The sequence below is a fragment of the Atractosteus spatula genome, chromosome 10, assembly GCF_055471065.1.
Source record: "Atractosteus spatula isolate fAtrSpa1 chromosome 10, fAtrSpa1.hap1, whole genome shotgun sequence".
Lineage (NCBI taxonomy): Eukaryota > Metazoa > Chordata > Actinopteri > Semionotiformes > Lepisosteidae > Atractosteus > Atractosteus spatula.
In genome coordinates this window covers 17,185,740-17,197,208 of record NC_142715.1, presented here as the reverse complement: position 1 = coordinate 17,197,208, position 11,469 = coordinate 17,185,740, and the positions used below count along the sequence as shown (strand labels likewise).

At 47.6% G+C, this 11,469-nt stretch overlaps 1 pseudogene; it reads right to left on the bottom strand.

Annotated features, from left to right (window-relative positions):
- Positions 1 to 848: 848 nt before the first annotated feature.
- On the bottom strand, positions 849 to 967 carry LOC148825553 (5S ribosomal RNA; annotated as a pseudogene).
- Between the last annotated feature and the right edge of the window lie 10,502 nt (positions 968 to 11,469).

Sequence of the window (11,469 nt, the reverse complement as noted above, 5' to 3'; positions counted from 1 at the left end):
CTCTTTCCTACACCACTCTCCTCCTCCACTACAATAACATTCTCTGCCTCCATGTTTTTTCCTTCCATTAAAACACAAACAGGACTCAGAAAGCAACAAAAAAGCAACCAAAAGTCTCTCCCCTCCCCAAACAGAGCTATGGGAGGGCTTCAAAAATCAACCAAAAACACCAAAAAACCACAAAAATTCACAAAAAACAAAGTCTTACTTGAGACAAACAAATGCTCTATTCCTCTCCTTTTTCCTGCTCTCACGCTGACCACGCCCCCTGTGACATCAGAGGGCCTGCTCAAGGGGGTGTGGCCGTAAGCGAGAGCAAGGCTCGCTGGCACCCTTCTTATAGAGAGGACAGCTCCGTCACCTCTTTTACGACGCTGCTTTTTTTACCTTGCGTTTTTCTCTTCTTCCCACGTTCTCTCTCTTCACTGCCTTCGTCCCCGCTCTATTTCACTTCAGCCTTTCACTCTTGCTTCCTTCCAATGAGGACGGAGCTGCGGGAGAAAGGGCGCTATAGAGGATCGCTGTGGAGAGCTGCTGCTGTGCTTTGACATCTGAGCTCTGTGGAAAACCATCTCAATACAATTCCGAAAAACGCGACTCCCCGAACGCCAGCCGAACAAGTCTCCACAGCCGAAGCGCTGTGTCTCTTTTCAGCTGGCGATAAACCTTTCTTTGATCCTTTGCGGACTTGTAAAACTGTTCATGATCAGAATAAAAAACGCTCACGCTAATACACAAGCACCTGTGTCTCGCCAAAGCTGACAAATAAACAGACGGACAAGCCGCACTGCACGTGTGAACAGGGGAATGAGCAAGCGAGCGGGGATAGGGCGCCTCCTGCGCTTAAAAGCTTACAGCACCTGGTATTCCCAGGCGGTCTCCCATCCAAGTACTAACCAGGCCCATCCCTGTTTAGCTTCCGAGATCAGACGAGATCAGGGGTGCTCAAGAGGGTGTGGCCGTAAGCGAGAGCAAGACTCGCTGGCACCCTTCTTATAGAGAGGATAGCTCCATCACCTCTTTTACGACGCTGCTTGTTTTCCCTTGCGTTTTTCTCTTCTTCCCACTTTCTCTCTCTTCACTGCCTTCGTCCCCACTCTATTTCACTTCAGCCTTTCACTCTTGCTTCCTTCCAATGAGGACGGAGCTGCGGGAGAAAGGGCGCTATAGAGGATCGCTGTGGAGAGCTGCTGCTGTGCTTTGACATCTGAGCTCTGTGGAAAACGATCTCAATACAATTCTGAAAAACGCGACTCCCCGAACGCCAGCCGAACAAGTCTCCACAGCCGAAGCGCTGTGTCTTTTTTCAGCTGGCAATAAACCTTTTCTCGATCCTTTGCGGACTTGTAAAACTGTTCATGATCAGAATAAAAAACGCTCACGCTAATACACAAGCATCCGTGTCTCGCCAAAGCTGACAAATAAACAGACGGACAAGCCGCACTGCACGTGTGAACAGGGGGATAGGGCGCCTCCTGCGCTTAAAATCTTACAGCACCTGGTATTCCCAGGCGGTCTCCCATCCAAGTACTAACCAGGCCCATCCCTGTTTAGCTTCCAAGATCAGGCGTGCTCAGGGGGTGTGGCCATAAGCAAGAGCAAGGGTCGCTGGCACCCTTCTTATAGAGAGGAGAGCTCCGTCACCTCTTTTACGACGCTGCTTGTTTTCCCTTGCATTTTTCTCTTCTTCCCACGTTCTCTCTCTTCACTGCCTTCGCCCCCGCTCTATTTCACTTCAGCCTTTCACTTGTAGCGGCAATGGTTGTTAATAAGACAGAATTAAGTGTTGCTGTGCTTTTTCAAATGAGGCCCCATCTCTCTGTTCATCTCTGTGGTGCAGCCACAGAGAAACTATTCCTGCAGGCTGATTTAAAGATGTTTTCTTTTGATAAGGGACAGCTCCCAAATGGGGATGCACTTAGCTAAGCCTAGCTATCATGATCAATGGTCATCCATTGGCGCCTATCTGTCTAGGGTGTGCCAGATGGACATCTGGACTGCATTCCTAAGTGTCAGGAGTAAGTGACTCACATCTCACCTTGATCAACCAATCAGGGACTGGTAGGGCCGAGTAACCCACGTGGGACTCTGATGCCCATGGAACTTTCAGCCAATGAACAAGCTAAAGTTCCTCCAGGTAAAAACAGGCAACACAGAGGGCCTGAGAGACTATTTCGTGGACTTTTCTAAAGGGAATTCAAAGGAGAATTCCAGGGCAGGACAGCCCAGGAGCAGAAGGCTCCCAAGGGCAGGACATTCTCGTAGCGCACCTCCTGACCATCCTAAGACTCAGCCCGGACAACCACGGAACGGCCAGTGTGTCCGAGTGCCAGAACTTTCCTTTGTTCGAAGAGAACAAAGCGGAGGTTGCCACAGAGTAACCAGAGGATCCACCCGAGGTTAGCACCAGCAGCAAGCCTCGTGAACAGGTCGGAACTGTGGACAGCTGAATCACTATTCAGAACTAGCGCTTCATCAGGAATGAACCAGTTCTCTTCCTGACTTGCTGGGACCCACAGTCATCTTTTCTCCTGTGCAGAAACTTTGCTAGTTAAAGCCAACACTAACTAGCCGGTCAGTGAGCATCTGCAGCACAGCACAGCCTGGCACGGAGCCAGAGAGCCCGCAGGAGATCTGAATCCCCAGAGATTGGATGAGTATTCAACTTCAATGCATTACAGCTTGAGAATTCAATTGTTATCCCAACCAGTTGATATCAATTTTATTCCTAAGAGTTATGTACTTGTTTTCAGTATCTAATGTAGAAGTTGTAACCAAGTGCACTTTATGAAACGGTCTAAATGAATGATATACTGAACGTATGTCCTCTTGATATATGTAACTCTTTGTAACTGATTGTATATATACCTTTTGTATTCTGTTAACCCTCTCAATAAGATCTGTTAGGTTTATCTGCATATTTTATGTATTAATAAATGTATCCTCGTGTATTAGTACCTGTGTGTGTGTGTGCGTTGTTTGAGTTATATCGCATGGTTGGATTCTAAGGCCATCAAAAGAATCATTTTGTGATTTACAGCTACAATTAATAAATGTCCCCGTAAATGCCCAAACCCTACAGAACTGGTGCCTTCAGAGAGCACACTACATTTATTGGCATCCCTGGAGTCATTTCAGTCATACCTGGGCTATGGTAAGACTGAAATGAGTCAACCAAGCGGAATAATTCAATATGAAACGCCGCGGGTTTCATATGCGACAATACAGTGTGCTGAAAGCCGAAAGGAAAAAAGTTCCCCTTGCTCTTTAAGCAGTGCTTGATTGTTTTGTGATCTTTTGCGATCAACGGGGTTGATTGCATACTTTATCTTGTGGTTTTCTGTGGTAGAACTGTGATTTCGTACTTAAAAGTAATACTCTTTAAGTTTAACGATGGTTGCTAAAAGGTCTGAATTCGAGTCGCTATTAAGCACTCTCTCTAGCAGCGACAGGTCTGACCACGATCTCCGTCATATCTCCGTCAGCGGAGAAGCTAGGAGAATAAACCTCCATTCTCTGAGAGAGCTAGCGAAGGACATGGAGAGATATGACCCTGCAGTGTCAGAGAATAATATCAAGAGTTATATTCAAGACCTCAGGTATACCCTGCAGTACCTGCCAAACGCCACAGAACAGGAGAAAGTGTTTCTGGTCAGGAAAACTAGCAGCAGAGCTGTACATGAGTGGATGGCTAGGCAGATGAAGAAAGTCTGTGATGACTTTGAAGAGCTGTGTCAAGCACTTATCCGAGAATACAGTGCGTTTATTGACCCGACTGCCGCGATAGCCGCCGCCCTTAACATTAAGCACGAGAGAGCAGAGTCCCCTCGCGAATAGTACGAGAGACTTAGACGAACTTATTTTGCAGGGCGAAATGATGAGGGTTGCGAAGAGAACACACATTTCAAGGGTCTATTCATTACGAATCTCCACCCGTCAGTCAGAAAGATGATCTTAATGCATACAGATGCACAGACCATGAAAATGACTGATACTAAGAGATTCGTGCAGAAAGCCTGGGAGTACGATGTCCAAAGTCACTCTGAGCAAAAAGCTGTTAAAGCGACTGTGTTCGCCGTCAGAGCCAGCAGGGTTAATTCCCCCCTGCTCGAAGGAGCACAGGCCCCTGAGCTGGCTAAGCCCCGTTCCAAAGCAGGCACACAGGACCGCACCCAGCGTCCCAAGTGCCATGAGAACACCGGGGAAGGAAAAGGGCTAGATAAAGCTGAACAAAAGGATTCAGTAGCCGCCCGCCTGGCCAGGCTTGAACAAGTTTTATTGGGACAGAGACAACCGCTCCCCAAGGCTGCCGGAAGAGTGAATGGGCTGATACTCTTCACTGGAGGAGGCGGAGACCCGCCCCCTCTCCCTCCCTCAGTCTATCTGATTGAGTGGAAGGGTTCCTGCCTGGATGAGGTCAGCCACTCCCAAGCGAGTGCTGACTCCACCCCTGAAGTCACAGAGCAGGCAGTAAAACAGAGAGGAAAAGCAGGAAGCTTTTACCTCAAGGCTGCCATGGGAAATGTCTTACACAGTGAGACATTGATTGACACTGAGGTTGAAAGGTGTTTGATGTCATACAGCAAGCTCAAACGGGTAGAAAAAGAAAAGGGCATGCGACTCAGAGATGAACCTTTGGTGGATCACCAGAAAGACAAGGTGTGGAAACAGGTCAAGGCTCCTATGCCTTCTGTACAGAAGGAAAGGGGGGCCAAGAGGCAGACTGTGCTCACACAGTGCCCACCGAACACAGAAGCCTATGTGGAGATTCCTTCTGTTCCCTCTGGACAAGAAATAAAAATATTTTCTTGTTCCCCGGATATACAGGGAAGTCATGTCCCGGCTGAGGTCACAACAGCCTCCATGCCACAGAAGCGGTGCTCCAAGCAGCCGCCTGATCCACCAGGTAAAGCACACCCCTTTTACATCCCTAAAGAGGAGCAGATCTCCCCACCTGGCGATGAAAAGGAGCTTTCCCTGTGCACCCTGGCACCCAAGAGGCGTCAGGACCACCACCCTGCAGTGGTGGAAGGGATCCAGATGGCAGGAGAGCAGGTTGGTGATGTAGCCCTCACCCTTAGCCCTGAGAGGTCCTCTATCAGTGAGGATCTGCTTGAGCAGCTGTCACAGGGCCACCACCAGGTGCCCCTGGTGCAACATTCACAGGTTAGACAGGAGGTCCAGCTGAACGCTGAGACTACTGCGCTGTGGACACACCTGATCCCAGATGCCGATTCCCTCTGCTGTGACCCAGGGAACCTGCAGTCAGGTAACATTATTTCTCACAACTACCAGTTGAGCCCCTAGCGAGGGAAGGGGGGAGCGAGCAGGTGTCCTACACCGGCCCCCAGCGAACGACTGTAAACATGCTGATAGAGGGATTCCTCAATCAGGAAGTGTGCAGGGTGGACCTGAACAGTGAGAATGGGGTAACAATCCCAGATCACTCAGGTGCTCCAGATGACCACTCAGCCGGGGGTCAGGCATGCTCCACCGCTGCACCGCCCCCTGCAGGGTTCCTAGAGCACAGGCATGAACAAATCGAAAAAGCAGATGCCCTGGAAATGGAGGAGCAGCATCAGCAGCTGCGTCAGATCTCCCCAGATTTCCAGGATGTCAGTGCCCAAGATGCCACATGGCATACTGAGAAAGACACCATGTACACACTGCGCCAGCTTAGAAAGGCAACAGTCACTCAGAAGGAGATGACTGGGATCAGCCACCCTAAAAGACTTTTGGGAGGAGTGATTGCTGCCGCCACTGTTGTGCATTTGCTATTTCTGGTAGGTTTGTTTGCTACTGGCACTCTCACCCTGACTGCCCCAAGAAGGCAGGTGTCAGAGATGCCAGAGGGTAGTGACAGACTGTATCAACAGCAGCAAAAGTTGGAAAGCATAGGGAAAACCCTACAGGCAATTTCCTATGCAACAGGGTTAAACCTTATCCCCCAACCAGTGGACATGATTGCCGGTGTTATACAGTGGGTTTATGCTTGTGTGCAACAGGCCAGAATGTAGACACAAGACCTGTTCAGGGAGCTTAGTGCCACTGTAGCCAGTCTAGCCATGGCACAAATCCCAACCCACTTGATTCCACTCTTCTCAGTAGAGGAGTATGTGACATTAACCCCATCGCTCATAGCTCACCCAGAAGGCAAACCAAGATTGTATTCGGTTCCAAATCTTGAGATGGGTATGGCTACTAAAGCTATCCATTGGCTGTGTCTAAACAATTCACCAATGAAGGGTGTAAAGCTACTAACGAGCAGAGGGAGGTTATTGAACCCCATGAAGAGCAGGTGGGAAGTAAATGGCTGGTCAGCACACCACATTTAACTGACACTATGACTTGTGACAGGTATGATACAGCTACCACAAAGCACCTACCTAATAAAACAGTTCCTTTAAGTTCCTGAGGAGGCCATAGTACAGCATGGTAACTTAACACTGTACGGTCTAGAACCAGACAACATAAGACCAAACTGGAGGTCGTGGATGCCTTCAGGTGCCACACTATTGAATTGGATAGAAATCCATGAAACACTATACCCTGAAGAGGTACAGGTAGTTAGTTTGCTTTAATGGAACAAACCTCCAACCCACCCTGGCAGGTGCCCAACACAGGTGTCGTGGTTTATCAGGGGGGCTGGGAACAGGAACTGTTGTTATTGTAACACTACTGCCGGGTAGCTGGGTCATGACTGGCAGTGTAATCTGAATGCTGTACTCTTACATCAAGATGTACTCCGGGTAGCATGAATGAGTCAAAGGTAGCATGTCAAAAGAAAGGAAGTTACTTCTTCCCAAATATCTGCCTACAGAGGTATCAGATATTGACAGTGAACTTCCTGATGTGTAATGCCTAGACTGAGATGATGTCTCCTACCGTGTTTATACATACTCCAGATTTTATTCATCCTGTTTGTTCCCAATGCTGGTTCCGGTATGAATTCTCGAGGAGTAATGTGGACATTTAAGGTTAATGTTCTAATGACAAGGGACATCACTTAACTCTGTTTACCAGGCAACAATGCCTCAGGACCCCGTGACCTTCAAAAAGGGGGGATATGTAGCGGCAATGCTTACTAATAAGGCAGAATTAAGTGTTGCTGTGCTTTCCCAAATGAGGCCCCATCTCTCTCTTCAAATCTGTGGTGCAGCCACAGAGAAGCTATTCCTGCAGGCTGATTTAAAGATGTTTTCTTTTGATAAGGGACAGCTCCCAAATGGGGATGCACTTAGCTAAGCCTGGCTATCATGATCAATGGTCATCCATTGGCGCCTATCTGTCTAGGGAGTGCCAGATGGACATCTGGACTGCATTCCTAAGTGTCAGGAGTAAGTGACTCATATCTCACCTTGATCAACCAATCAGGGACTGGTAGGGCCGAGTAACCCACGTGGGACTCTGATGCCCATGGAACTTTCAGCCAATGAATGAGCTGAAGTTCCTCCAGGTAAAAACAGGCAACACAGAGCTCCAAGACTATTCTAAAGACTTTTCTAAGGAGAATTCTAAAGCAGAATTTCAGGGCAGGATGACCCAGGAGCAGAAGTCTCCCAAGGGCAGGACATTCTCGCAGCGCGCCTCCTGACCATCCTGAGCCTGGACAACCATGGAACGGCCAGTGTGTCCAAGTGCCAGAACTTTCCTCTGTTCTAAGAATCGAGAGCGGAGGTTGACAGAGAGTAACCAAAGGATCCACCCGAGGTTAGCATCAGCAGCAAGCCTCATGAACAGGTCGGAACTGTGGACAGCTGAATCACTATTCAGAACTAGTGCTTCATGACTTGCTGGGACCCACATTCATCTTTTCTCCTGTACACAAACTCTGCTAGTTAAAGCCAACACTAACTAGCCGGTCAGTGAGCATCAGCAGTGCATCGTCGCAAGCCGCACAGCACAGCCTGGCACAGAGCCAGAGAGCCCGCAGGAGATCTGAATCCCCAGAGATTGGATGAGTATTCAACTTCAATGCATTACTGCTCGAGATTTCAATTTTTATCCCAACCAGTTAAAATAAATTTAATTCCTAAGAGTTATGTACTTGTTTTGAGTATCTAGTGTAGAAGTTATAACCAAGTTCATTTACGAAATGGTCTAAATGAATGATATACTGAACGTATGTCCTCCTGATATATGTAACTCTTCGTAACTGACTGAATATATACCTTTTGTATTCTGATAACCCTCTCGATAAGATCTGTTAGGTTTACATGCATATTCTATGTATTAATAAATGTATCCTCATGTATTAGTACCTGTGTGTGTGCGTTGTTTGAGTTATATCGCATGGTTGGATTCTAAAGCCATCAAAAGAATCAATTTTGTGATTTATGGCTACAATTAATAATTGTCCCCGTAAATGCCCAAACCCTACAGAACTGGTGCCTCGTGAGAGCACACTACACTGTGAAGGGGAAGAAGTTTGTGACTTCCAGGTGTTTCCAGAAGGGAGAGGTGGTGTGTGATTACAACGGCAAGGTCATCACAAAGACAACTGCTGAAGCTCACAGATGACAGAGGGAGACATGAGATGTCTTTTCTTTTCAGATGAACCTGCACAAAAACTGTGCATTGATGCTCGTGAAAAACACTGAGCCTGCCTCCCAGATAAGGAGGCAAATCGGAAGATGGATAAATCCATCAAAGAGAAAAGACAATGTAAGGGCTGTAAGAAAGTCATTTATAATCAACGAACAGTCTGTCATAATTCTGTCTCTGACAAAAATGGACATTTTTGAGGGGAGAAGAGCTCCTCTGTGATAACAGCATTTCCAGGAAATAATTTCAAGATGAAGGACAAGATCTGGAGTGGTTGGTTCACTGACCAGTTCCAAAAAAGAAACTAAGTAAGTATATTAAAGTGCATATTTTGAAGATATTCATTTTCTTGTACCTTGGAATTAATGTAAAAATTATATTCGTGTTAATGTCTTGAAAATAGCATTTCTCATTGTCATCAGCAAGGATATAAGAAAAGATGGAAATATAGCGACGGTTTACAGAAATCTCTCTCGTTGTGTGTCTGTTTTAATGTTTATTTATACGTTAATACTCTTGTTTTGTGTTGGACGCTCGATGTCTGTCATTACTTATGATAGACAAACGCTTTTAAACCTGAGGACATCAAACAACTTTTTTCACGTACCGGACCCCACCTGCTGGATCGGACAAAGATGCGGCAAACAACAACAACAGGTGGGCAGACGCCAGGGGAGACGAGGCGGCGTACTTGCGCGACTACGAAGGCGTCCGCACAGACCACCGCTGCCGTCTATTTTGTTAGCTAATGTTCAGTCACTGGACAATAAGATAGATGAGCTACATTGTCGGATCAACGCGGAAAGGGACCTGAGGGACTGCTGTGTTTATGCCTTCACTGAAACCTGGCTGAATGCATGCGTCCCGGACACCGCCATCCAGCCAAAGGGGTTCACCGTTTACCGCATGGACAGAAACCACCAAGCAACCGGCAAACACAAAGGAGGAGGCGTCTGCTTCCTGGTCAACAGCAAGTGGTGCACCGACGTGAAGGTAATCTCTAAATCCTGCTCGCCGAATCTAGAACACCTGACCATAAAATGTCGACCCTTTTATTTGCCAAGGGAGTTTTCCGCCACTATCATCACAACCGTTTACATTCAACCTCAAGCCTGCGTGGAAGCAGCACATAGCGAACTCCATTATCAACAAGCACGAAAACTCCAACCCAGAAGCCGTCTCAATTGTAGTTGGCGACTTCAACCACTGCAATCTGAGGAAAGTACTGCAAAAATACATTCAGCATGTCACAGTACCGACAAGAGGAGGCAATATTTTGGATCACTGCTACACAACAATAAAAGGAGCATACAAAGCGCTTCCCAAACCGAGTTTCGGTAAGTCGGACCACATCGCTCTCCTGTTGCTTCCTGAGTACAAACAGAAGCTGAAGACCTCCCCCATTGTGAACAGGTCAGTGCGTTGTTGGTCTGAGGAGGTGGAAAGCAAGTTAATAGACTGCTTTGATAGTACAGACTGGGACGCATTCAGAGCTCCCGACACAGATTTAAATGAGTATACGGACGCGGTCACCAGCTATATTAAATACTGCACCGACATTTGTGTACCAGAAATGAAAATTAGGTCATTTCCCAATCAGAAACCGTGGTTCAACAACGACATTCGCAATAAAATAAAGGATAGATCCATCGCGTTCAAATCGGGGGACAAAGAGCTGTACAAGAAATCACGGTATGCATTAGAGGAAGCCATAAAACGCGCCAAACGGAGCTACAGAGTGTGGCTTGAAACGCAGTGCGCTGACACCCTGAGGCTGTGGCAGGGATTACAGTCAATCACAGGCTACAAGGGCTGCAGCCAGGAGACTGACACGAACAACGCATCCCTGCCTGACGAGCTGAACCATTTCTATGCCCGCTTTGATGCTCTGAACACGGGCAAGGCTGAGAAGACCCCAAGTGTGCAGGGCGAGTTTGTTCTGAAACTCTCAGAGCAGGACGTGCAGAAGACTCTGAGCAGGGTGAAAATCCGTAAGGCTGCAGGGCCTGATGGGATACCACCTCGAGTCCTAAGGACATGTGCAGCCCAGCTGACCACAGTGCTTACGGACATCTTTAACTCCTCCCTGTCACAGCCCATGGTCCCCACCTGCTTCAAAAAAACCACTATTGTTCCAACCCCCAAAAAGGCAAAAGTGACATGCCTGAATGATTACCGCCCAGTAGCATAACATCTGTGGTGATGAAATGCCTGGAGAAGCTGGTGTTGTCACACATCAACTCCTCCATCACAGAGTCCCTGGACCCCTTGCAGTTCGCCTACCAGAACAACAGATCAGTGGATGATGCTGTCTCCCTGGCTCTGCATACAGCCTTGGAACACCTCGACACTAAGAACTCGTATGTGAGAATGCTGTTTGTGGACTACAGTTCAGCATTCAATTCCATCATACCCAGTCAACTGGTGACAAAGCTCAGGGGATTAGGTCTGTGCAACTCTGTCTGCAACTGGCTGCTGGACTTTCTTATCGAGAGACCACAGGTGGTGCGGATAGGCAATAAAACATCAACACCACTCACCCTGAGCACTGGAACCCCACAAGGCTGCTGTCTGAGTCCAAGGTTGTACTCCCTATTTACTCACGACTGCACAGCAAGACACAGCAACAACCGCATCATTAAGTTTGCCGATGACACCACTATAATAGGACTGATCAGTGATGATGACGAGTCCACTTACATGGATGAAGTTGTACAGCTGCTTAGGTGGTGTCATAGCAATAACCTGGACTTGAACATAAAGAAAACGAAAGAGCTAATAGTGGACTTTCGGAGACACAGGCCATACACTCACAGCCCACTCAGTATTGATGGAATGGAAGTGGAAACAGTCACCAGCTTTAGGTTTTTAGGAATTCACATCTCTAATGATCTAACCTGGACTGTGAACACTGACTCTATCATG